Raw genomic sequence first — 8,222 nt, forward strand, 5'->3', positions numbered from 1 at the left:
CAGAAGATTTGATAAATATCAAATATCCGCTAATTCAATGTGTCTTGTTATTGAAGTTTGAATTGTCAAACGTAGATCTGTACGTTCCTGTGTCCCAAGCATGACATGGAAATCCCCTTCTAACAAAAAATATACCTGGTTGTTTTTATGGGCAAAAGAAAAACGGAAAGTAAGTTAAATCGTCAGAAAAGTGTTGTTGCACTATAAATCCGTCAAAGTTTTGCGTGAAATGCAATAAAATTAATCAAAGAAACGATTATTTCGACAGGGTTAGTAATGTTATATTGACAATAGACTACAATGGTAAAAATAACGCACGGGGTTTTCCGCGATATCGTCATCTGCGGAACATTTGATTGGTTCCTGTCATATTCATGCGCCGTCATATCTCGGCTGTTTCAAATAGTTCTAGTTTTGGTTTCGTATTCCGTTTTATGAGAAACATAGAATGGCAAGTTTGTAATGTCAAAATAACGTTAAACGTACGTAAATGTTTATTCCTTATTATTGACGTAAAGAGTTTATCCAGGGAGAAAAAATACTTTGTTTCATTTCAAAATTGCTATATATATGAAACTATTATAAATGTAAACATCACTATCATTCATGGATGAAAATGGAAGAAGAACTCGATGGTAAGTTTTGAGCAAAATGTCAAACTAATAACGACCTGGGCGTCAAACAAGGTATAACGACCAAACCATTCTGTCAAATTGACACTGTATTATATAATTTTTGCCAAAATAATATGCTTCGAATGATAAGAACTAACGAAAACAACGCATTCAAACACCCAAGTCAAACCGTTCGTTCACTTTTTACGGTAACATCGATATGACCGTTACTTGACCAATTTTATCAACCCAGTCAATATAACACCTAGGATGTAGATGATCTTTGTAGAGATATACTGCACCATTCTTTTCATTTAACTTCTATTTCAACTTACAGATAATAAAGGGGGAAAGTTAATATACATTTAAAAAGGGTGAAGTAATTTTCAGTGCTTTTTCACAGGGTGTTAATTGACAATTATATGCATAGTCAATATAACCATGGTCATTAAGAGAGTTAGTTGACACCTTAATGTTAGGGTCAATATACATGTAACTCCTACTCCCACAGTAGTCCTAAAGCTACTATTACTACTGAAATATGTTGACTTTGGCTTTTAGCCTACAAATCTCTTGTACAATAAAAAAAATTAAGCCTTTTAGTGAAATTGTAAGCATATTTCCTGCTTCTTTGAAATAGAGCATAAGTTGACGACTAAAGGATTCAAGTCAATATAACAATGGTCCTAAAGTTTATTTTAAGCACTCAACCTCCCCATACCCTTGAATTTGACAATAAAAACATGAATGTAGACACAATGCAAATCAATGTGAAGTGGTACTTATTTCCAATGCTGTTTTCAACATGGATAACATACAACATCATAAACATAAGAAGATGTGGTATTATTGCCAAAGAAATAACTCTCTACCTAAGACCTAAAGAAGTAAAAAAAAAACAATTATAGCCTATAAAGTCACGTTATGGCCTTCATCATGGAGCCTTGACTCACATTTTCATTCATTTCAATTCAAAATCATGTATAAAACTATTTTAACTTTATTTATTGCTTTTCAGATCTTTGAGATAAATCAACTGAGTATGAACAGTGGAATAGACAGCAGAATGAACTTTAAAAAAATGTTTTTAATTTGTTTAAATAAATGATTTATGGTTTGATTCTTGAATAGTGGTTTAATTATTAGTATTGTCATACAAGAGGGACGAAAGATACCAGAGGGACAGTCAAACTCATACATGTCATACATTAATGTGTTTTATACTTTACTTTCAAAAGTGTTGATTTAATAAGCTCTTGAAAAAAAATTGTTGAAAACAGTTGATCAATAAAGTCACCATCTGACATAGCCAAGAGTATCATAACTGTACATATTAAATGAGCAACCTTTGACCAAAGTACAAAGTCAGTTCAAGTGAGCCTATTTAACAATACTCCTTAATACCAACAGTAAACAATATGTTCCCCTAAATACTGTGAGTAACTCATTAAGTGTCTGTTTACCATCAGGCTAAGCTAACTCTTGCAGTGCACCGGATAGTTTTATTGGGTTTGAGTTGTTATTTAAGGTTTGTTCTTTTCTTGTTATTTATCTTGATTTCTCCTCTCCCTTTTGGATTTGTGAATTAGTGCACCTTTAATTTTCTTGCATTCTATAGTTGTCACTTTGATCTGATAGATCTCAGATAGTTTTGGTTATGAGCTTGTGACTTCATTATTAGCTGAACAATAATGAACATGAACCCCTGCATGCATTCAAGAATTAAGTTTATATCGAAATAAACATAATGGATCAAACTCTTTGTGTTCAGATGTTACACCAGATTTCCTGTTTTTTTCCAGTAAGTTACTTGACATTGTGTCAATATAACAACCAAAAGACGGTAGTGTTGTGAGCAATATAAGCATTCAATCATAATTTGGTAAAATGAAAAATAACCATCAGTTACCTAGGCAATAGTAGAAAAAAAATCTTTAAAAAAAAGGATTTTGAAAAAGGTTAAATTTAAACACTATTTGTCAATATAACCTACATGTAAGATATGGTATACAAGATTTAATAGTCATCTTCTTCATTTAGAAGATTAAGCTGTATTGGATAAGTTTTCCCCTACTTAAAAAATCAGCTAGTGTTGCCCCCCTGTTTTTTGAGTGGCCTGTTTTAAAATTAAGGCAGAAAAACTATCAAAAAGGGTTATTGTCAAAATAACATACATTGAATTTGGATTTAATTTTGTCAACGAAGATCTGGGTTTACAACAACTACATAAAATATTTCATTTAAACTATAATAATTATGTTTACAAATATAATTGCTGTTCAAAAAACGTTTTACACAAGTTACTAGAAGAAAACTTTATTTTGGACATCTATAACATACTGATCTTGCTCAGAGCACTGACATTTCAGAACATCAGGGATATCTCTGTGAATTGGTCTATGATATAATGATGTTGAAAGATATTATGTGCAGCTAAGTATTGATACATTTCATTAATCCCATAAGAAACTATTTAAAACAAAAGATTGCACTATTGTCAATATAACTTACACAAAATATACAAGGAAGGTCAATTTTACAATAAAATGCTTCGCTGGGCGCAGCTTGATACGACCGCAGAGGTCGACCCCTGAACAGTTGGGGCAAGTATGGACACAACATTCAAGCTTGATACAGCTCTGAATTTGGATTGTGATTAAATATTTGACACAGCATAGGTTTCTGACACAGAAAGAATGTGGTCTAAGAACTTGAATTTTTTTAATTTACCTATTATGGTCCAATGTCCAAAATCAAAATACATGGTTAGATTCAGCATATCAAAAAAACCCATATATTTAATTTTTGTTGAAATCAAACAAAGTTTAATTTTGGACCCCAACTTGGACAAACTTGAAAACTGGGCCCATAATCAAAAATCTAAACACATGTTTAGATTCAGCATATCAAAGAACCCCTAGAATTCAATTTTTGTTGAAATCAAACAAAGTTTAATTTTGGACCCAAATTTGGACCAACTTGAAAACTGGGCCAAAAATCAAAAATCTAAATACATGTTTAGATTCAGCATATCAAAGAACCCCATATATTCAATTTTTGTTAAAATCAAACAAAGTTTAATTTTGGACCCCAACTTGGACCAACTTGAAAACTGGGCCCATAATAAAAAATCTAAACACATGTTTAGATTTAACATATCAAAGAACCCCATGAATTCAATTTTTGTTAAAATCAAACTAAGTTTAATTTTGGACCCTTTGGACCTTAATGTAGACCAATTTGAAAACTGGACCCAAAATTTAAAATCTAAATACACGGTTAGATTCGGCATAACAAATAAATAAATGTGGTCAAAGATTTTACAAATCTAATGCGCTATACTGTGCAATTAAAGATTACTTCTTGAAATTTTTCAATATTTGAAATTTGAAAAAAAATAATATTTGAAGAATAATTCTTTTTAATTTCTGAAATCTGAAATGAGAAAAAAATGACCCCCACAATTTCTTTTTACCCCCCCCCCCCCACCCCCTTTGTTTCCCCAAAAAATTCTTTCCCTGAAGATATGGTCATTATCTCAATTCAAATTTCCAATGGAGTTTGCAGCCATAATTACCCATTTAAATTTACCATAGTGCTAACTTAATCTATTTTATAATAGAATTTAAAATATATATAGTGTCAAATCTTTCATATGGATTTTTTTGTAAAAAAAAAAGATGCAACATTTGCAAATATTTTTACTGGTCTTCCTTTATAAATATGCATTTCTTTAAACATAATTTAAAAGCAGTGTAAGGGAAGTAACCAAAACGTTGTATTTGGATTACCTCCCTTACACTGTTTTAAATTATCTTAATTGTTCATTAACCATTACTTTATACATAATTTAAAAGCAGTGTAAGGGAGATAATTTCAATGATGTATTTGATTTATCTCCCTTACACTGCTTTAAAATATGTTTTGTACTAAAGTATTTGTCCATTAACCAGGACAACCTTGGTTTTCCCCCTTTTTTGCCCCTAATTCCAAAACTGTTTGAGCCATAACCCCCAAAAGCAAATCCTAACCATCCCTTTGTGGTATGTAAACTTGTAGTATAATTTCAGAGAGATCCATACATCGTTCCACAGTTATTGTCTGGAAACTAGAAAATGCTTATTTTTGGCCCCTTTTTGGCCCCTTATTCCTTAACTGTTGGTACCATAACCCCCAAAATCAATCCCCACCTTCCTTTTGTGGTATTGAACCTTCATGTGACCTTATGGTAAAATTTCAAAGAGATCCATTCACTTAACTAAAGTTAGAGTGCGAAAACCAATGTGTCTTCGGACGACGAATTTTTTGCGGTCGTATAAAAACATAGCAAGACCATGGGTTTCAAATAAAAAGAGGTAGTAAGATACAGATGGTTGCTAACAAAATAATGTGAATTGATAGAGATATCAAAAACTTCAATTTTATATCCTAATGTCACACTTTCCAGACCACCTTTATGGCTTTACCCATATATAAAATTCTAACCATATAATTGAACAGATATATATCATGTTCACATATTTTTTACTTAATTGATTGATTGTTGGTTGCTTAACGTCCAGTGGCAAATATTTCATGCATGTTCAGGACGAGAACAAATTAATTAACATTAAATATAATAGGTAGGTCCTGTAATAGAGGCCGTCCAGGATGAAGGTCAGGGAAATTTAGACTGCCCAGGGGTGTGGAAATATTTGTTGTGAGCACTTGTCCCTGGGCAAGTTAAACTGTAAATTTTATGTCTGAGCTCTGACTGCTCTACCAGAGACCACATGACGTAGAATTTAACAATTATAGGTCACTGTAAAACTGTTTTGTATTACAATATAAATGATGTTTGTGATATTGTTTGTGAATAAATAAAAGGTGGTATGGGGTTAACATCAATCAGATAGAAACCCAAAAGCAAAACAACCAAAAGACATCTAGAGGGCAATGTTTTGTCCATTTCCCCAGACACCTGTTTAATTTTACTGTTTTCTTTCATCAGACAAGCTTGGTGTTTTGCAGAACATTGATTTTGGTGTCCCTTCTATCTATTAATTTGCCAACAAATAAGTAAGACTTTTGATCAGCAAGATGTAGGCGTTTCCTACAAATTGTGCAACAATTTAATTTATTTTCAGAAGTTTCTCACTGAAGAGCCACGAGGTCTGGAATTCTCGCTTCTGTTTTTTTTTTTTTTTTTTCATATTCCTTGTCTTTCTCCACCTGTGTTTTCCGTTTTTTACTCGACTCGTCATTATTATTTTCATTCTTTTTGTCTTGATCACCAGGTCTTGGTGTTTTTATCAGGTATTTATCCATCTCGATAAGACCCATGCAATCATGAAACATTATAATAACACTTCTGTGAGATGGCAAATAAAACCTAATCGACGATCCCGGGTCAATGGACAAAGATATTGCAATGTTTATGAGACCCGGGTTCGCATACTTAGGCCATAAAAAAGAATATGTTTGTTTGCCCTAACCCTACCTACCCAGAAAATAGCTGCCTACTCAAAATCTTTTATTGTCCTGATGTGAAAAAGTTTTTTTTAATCAGATAGGCATGAAGACTAACAAACATCTGACACTTCAATTTCTCTTTGCAGAAAAAAGAAAAGAAAATGCCTACCTACCTACCCACTGTCTCTACCTTTGGGTAGGGTTTGGGCAAACCAAAATATTTTTAAATGTGGCCTTATTTTTATTAATTTTGGTTATCGATCTATTTCCATTTTTTTTTTTAATACTTGTCATCATGAACATTGATGTTTTGATTTAAATATATGTTTTTCACGTGTTGATCATTGGTTTCTTTTACATAAAATAATACATCTTAATAAATTATGAAAATAATTCTATATTTTTGATTAAATGAATTTTGTCAACTGTAATTTTTTACTTGTCCATGGGCAACCCAGACAAAAACAAGAGTGCACACACTGAAATGTCTCGCCTTCTTTACTAACCATTGATTTTATGTTGATAGTCCTAAATATAAAGCTTTAGTACAAGTAACACATAAACTTAACATGATCCAAAAAAATGAGGTCAAGGTCAGATAAACCAAACGAGAAATACATGTACACCTTACAATCATTCAATAAACCAAACATAGTTGACCTATTGCTTATAGTTTCTAAGAAACAGTCTTAACCAAGAAAACTTAACATTGACCAATGAACCATGAAAATGAGGTCAAGGTCAGATGAACCATGCCAGGCAGACATGTACACCTAACAATCAATTTATGCATTAAATATAGTGGACCTATTGCTTATAGTATCTAAGAAACAAACTTAACCATGAAAACTTAACATTGACCAATGAACCATGAAAATGAGGTCAAGGTCAGATGATACCTGCCAGACAGACATATAATCCTTACAATCCTTCCATACAACAAATATAGTTGATATATTGCTTATAGTTGAAGAAAAACAGACCAAAACACAAAAACTTAACACTGAGAAATGAACTGTGAAAATGAGGTCAAGGTCAAATAAAACCTGCGAGACTGACATGTACATCATAAAATATTTCCATACACCAAATATAGTTGACCTATTGCATATAGTATTAGAAAAAAAGACCAAAACTCAAAAACTTAACTTTGACCACTGAACCATGAAAATGAGGTCAAGGTCAGATGACACCTACTAGTTGGACATGTACACCTTACAATTATTCCATATACCAAATATAGTAGACCTACTGCCTATAGTATCTGATATATGGTCTTGACCACGAAGACTTAACCTTGTTCACTGATCCATGAAATGAGGTCAAGGTCAAATGGAAATTGTCTGACGGACATTTTACTTGTCCACGGGCAACCCAGACAAAAACAAGAGTGCACACACTGAAATGTCTCGCCTTCTTTACTAACCATTGATTTTATGTTGATAGTCCTAAATATAAAGCTTTAGTACAAGTAACACATAAACTTAACATGATCCAAAAAAATGAGGTCAAGGTCAGATAAACCAAACGAGAAATACATGTAAACCTTACAATCATTCAATAAACCAAACATAGTTGACCTATTGCTTATAGTTTCTAAGAAACAGTCTTAACCAAGAAAACTTAACATTGACCAATGAACCATGAAAATGAGGTCAAGGTCAGATGAACCATGCCAGGCAGACATGTACACCTAACAATCAATTTATGCATTAAATATAGTGGACCTATTGCTTATAGTATCTAAGAAACAAACTTAACCATGAAAACTTAACATTGACCAATGAACCATGAAAATGAGGTCAAGGTCAGATGATACCTGCCAGACAGACATATAATCCTTACAATCCTTCCATACAACAAATATAGTTGATATATTGCTTATAGTTGAAGAAAAACAGACCAAAACACAAAAACTTAACACTGAGAAATGAACCATGAAAATGAGGTCAAGGTCAAATAAAACCTGCAAGACTGACATGTACATCATAAAATATTTCCATACACCAAATATAGTTGACCTATTGCATATAGTATTAGAAAAAAAGACCAAAACTCAAAAACTTAACTTTGACCACTGAACCATGAAAATGATGTCAAGGTCAGATGACACCTACTAGTTGGACATGTACACCTTACAATTATTCCATATACCAA

At 32.4% G+C, this 8,222-nt stretch overlaps 1 long non-coding RNA gene across 1 annotated transcript; it reads left to right on the plus strand.

Moving 5' to 3' along the window:
* The first annotated feature begins 587 nt into the window (after positions 1-587).
* Positions 588-1,742, plus strand: LOC127723419 (uncharacterized). Its single transcript, XR_007992071.1, has 2 exons — positions 588-635; positions 1,633-1,742. It is a non-coding gene; the product is annotated as an uncharacterized LOC127723419 (long non-coding RNA).
* Positions 1,743-8,222: the final 6,480 nt, after the last annotated feature.

This window comes from Mytilus californianus, unplaced genomic scaffold, assembly GCF_021869535.1.
Source record: "Mytilus californianus isolate M0D057914Y unplaced genomic scaffold, xbMytCali1.0.p SCAF_13, whole genome shotgun sequence".
Taxonomy (NCBI): domain Eukaryota; kingdom Metazoa; phylum Mollusca; class Bivalvia; order Mytilida; family Mytilidae; genus Mytilus; species Mytilus californianus.